The sequence below is a fragment of the Primulina tabacum genome, chromosome 8, assembly GCF_025594145.1.
Source record: "Primulina tabacum isolate GXHZ01 chromosome 8, ASM2559414v2, whole genome shotgun sequence".
In the NCBI taxonomy this organism is placed as follows: Eukaryota; Viridiplantae; Streptophyta; class Magnoliopsida; order Lamiales; family Gesneriaceae; genus Primulina; species Primulina tabacum.
The window spans coordinates 21,369,338-21,373,073 of record NC_134557.1 but is presented as its reverse complement, the minus strand read 5'-3'; the positions used below and the strand labels follow the sequence as shown (position 1 = coordinate 21,373,073).

The following is a 3,736-nucleotide window of genomic DNA, read 5'->3' as shown; positions in this document are numbered from 1 at the left end:
ATGAACTTTAAGTGCAGATGCAAATTTAGCAAGAGTATCTTTCAAATCTGTCATGGTTTGAGCATTTTGAGTATTGATAGACTCTTGCTTTGCAATGAAAGAATTCAATATATCTTCCAAGTTTTTTTTAGGTGGAGGAACATAAGGTGCATAATTTTTAAAATTTTGTTGATTTTGGAAATGTGGTTGTGAAAATTGTGCAGCATTATCATTCCTCCAACTAAAATTTAGATGATTTCGTCAATCTGGATTGTAATTTTGTGAAAATGGTTCAAAATTTGGCCTTTTGAAATTGTTCAAAACATTGGCTTGTTCATGGAGACATTCTTTAAAAGAGGACATAGTGGGACAATCTTTTGTAGAATGATTACTTGTATCACAGATGTGACACGCAATTTCTTGAACAGATTTTAATTGACCATTTTTTTCAATTCAAGTGCCTAAACTTTTCTTGCCAAAGAGGTAAATCTAGCTTGGAGATCATGTTCATCTTTGAGGGTGTACATACCTCCACCAGATGTGGGAGATCGAATCTTGTTTGATGGTTCGATTGTACCTATAGTGTCCCAATTTTGAGCATTTTCAGCTAATTAATCGAGATACTCAATTGCCTCGTTTGGATCTTTATCTTCAAATGTTCCATTACACATAAATTCAACCATTTGCCTATCTTTAGGTGTTAAGCCTTCATAAAACTGATAAACAACTCTCTAAATTTCACCATGATGTGGACAAAGATTAAGCAATTCGTTGTATCTATCCCAAGACTGATAAAAAGTTTCTCCTTTTTTTTGAGTGAAAATGATAATTTTCCTTTTGAAAGAATTTGTTCTATGAGATGGAAAAAATTTATTTCAAAAATTGTTATTGCAATTCATCCCAAGTTCGAATGGATTCCGTTCTAAGATTTTGTAGCCAAGTTTTAGCTTTATCTTTTAAAGAAAAAGGAAAAAGCTTAAGTCGAATGGTGTTCATGCTACAATTTAGATCATTATATGTGTTGCACACTTCTTCAAACTCTCGTAAATGCATGTATGGATTTTCAGAATCTAAGCCATGAAGGTTGGGTAAAAGTTGGATAATACTAGGCTTAAAATTGAAATGAGATGCATCAGGGGGAAAAACTAGACATGAAGGTGCACTAGTATGTGTAGGATTCATGTGATCTCTAAGTGTTCTTCGCCTATCATGATCACTGTTGAGATTGAATTTCATCTTCATTTTCTTTGATGGGTTCTTCCGCCATGTTTTGTAATAATAAATGGTTATTTCGAATGAGTCGACCACTATGTGTACGTGACCAAATACTCATGCAAATGCAAAAGAAAAAGAATAAAAACACACGAAAGCAATAAAAATTCAAATAAAGAAAAACAAACTATAAATAAAATAAAATAGACTTGAAATTAAATTATAACTCCCCAGCAACGGCTCAAAAAACTTGATGCGACTTTGATTGTTGCACTCCCAAGAGTAGGTTGTCCACAAGTAGTATAATTCGGTGAGTTCGAATATCATATCCACAGAGAAACTAAGGTAATTACAAATCCACTACAATGTCTTTTTGTTTTTGTTTTTCGTTTAATTGTTTGAATCTTTAATTGGTAATTTTTAATTGTTCAATTTTTAATTTAAGTAGTTGAGATTAAAGGATCCACTCTTTGTATTTTAATAAAGTTAACATTAATGAACATTATTGAAATCCACTTAATAAAATGGTTCCAATATATTAAATAATCATATTTGTATTATGTTATATATTATTATCTTATAAGTATATATACCAAAACTTATAAATGTTGTCAAGTATTTGTTGTGCTATATATATATATTTGTAAACACTAAATCAAGGTTCCCACTTTAAATGGTTGGTAAAACCAAACAAACATTTAAATGGTACCAAGAAATTAATATTATGATATATTCATATATAATAAATCAAGGCATCCACTTTAAATGGTTGGTAATACCAAACTAACATTTAAATGGTTCCAAGAATTTAGTGTAACATATAGCAATAATAAATCAAAACTCCCATTTATAAGTAGGATATAATAATGCTTAAAGAAATAAATATGACATAAACAATAAATAATGATTAAATAATATAAAATTTAGATTCTTATCTTTTAAGAACCTTATTATCATGCCAAGAGTTTCACCTTTCAATCTCAACTTTGGGAAGTTAGCTACTCATTATTTAAAGTGTAAAACTTTGAATCTGAAATTAACATGTTATTATATTTAAATGAATAAATAAAAGAAAAACAAAGAGAAAAATATTATGAACTCAAAGGTTTGTTCATAAAATGAGGGTTATCTCAATACATTACAATGCACTCCTATTTAAAGCCAAATTTGGGGAGACAACCACAAATAAAATATTATTTTTTTACACAAAATTCTTCATTGGTGTTCCAAGAAATTATATTTTAATACACTTCACTTTTGAAAATCTTTCCGTCCAAATTTTCTTTTCCACATAAAACAAACATGTAGATAATTGAGTTATTTGAATTGTGGTATTTTTTTTCCACCATTTGACCAAGTAATTTGAGAGATGGTCAAAATGATAGAGCATGGTAAAACTGTCACTCCTTTGAAAACTTTATTTGTTGCTTAATTTGATCCCAATTGTGAGAAGAATTTTATCTCATGCTTGTCACCAATATTGTAGATATTATTATCAACTTTCTACCAGGTCCAAGAATCATCTTAATCTCATTTGCAACGCCAAGATTATTCTTGTTTTATCGAACCTGTAAAAATAGTAAAAACTTATAATTACATAACAACTTATATTTTATACAATTTATTATAAAACATATAATATTTAAACATTTAATAAAACAAAAACTATAAATTTATATTATAAAACATTTAATTACTATACAATTTTTCATCTTTATCAAATATATAAAAAAAATTTCTTCTTTTTTTTTTTGACTGTGAGAAGCAATTGAATATGACTCTCTAAAGAAAATAGAACAAGATACCAAAAAGAAATAATGGTGAATTTTCGGATTTTTTTGTACTCTTTTTTTATTTTATTTTATTTTGCAAGGTGAGTACTATTCGAAAATCCCAACAAAAAAATCACTAAAATTTCAGAAACTGACGAAGAACGATATAACGACGTAGATCTGACAAACAAACAAACTGATAATTGCAGATCTAAAAATTTAAGAACGAAAGATACTTACTTGAAATCAATGAACCTAAGCTCTGATACCAAATGATATGAATCCTCGTACGAAGAAAAGCGAAACACGATTTAAGATGAATCGCGTCCTCAATTCAATAACGAACAAGGATCGTTATTAAGATGTCCTAATCTTTTGATTCAAGAAATTACATGATCTTCACCCCTAAACTATGTGGTTCAGTAATAAACAATTACAAAAGAAACAATCACTACAATAATAAATGGCTATTGTGACAGTTTTTTGTAGACACTTTTAATTAAATGTTGTTACAAATACTTAATAATGACACTTGTAAAAAATTAATAATTTGTAAAATAAAAAAACATATTAGATTAGTTATCATGGCATTTTTAATTGATGTCATCTTTTATATGGAGGAAAACAATTACTTTTCCCACATCGTAAAAAATCGTTAAAAAACTAAAAAATTTCACTATAAATAAGTGTGAGAATATTTGGGTTAGATAAATATTGGAGGAGGGAAAATAATTGTCTCCTTCCATATAAAAAATGACATCAATTAAAAATGT

At 28.1% G+C, this 3,736-nt stretch overlaps 1 non-coding gene across 1 annotated transcript; it reads left to right on the top strand.

The window, feature by feature from the left end:
• The first annotated feature begins 717 nt into the window (after positions 1-717).
• On the top strand, positions 718-824 carry LOC142554878 (small nucleolar RNA R71). Its single transcript, XR_012822243.1, has one exon. It is a non-coding gene; the product is annotated as a small nucleolar RNA R71 (small nucleolar RNA).
• Positions 825-3,736: the final 2,912 nt, after the last annotated feature.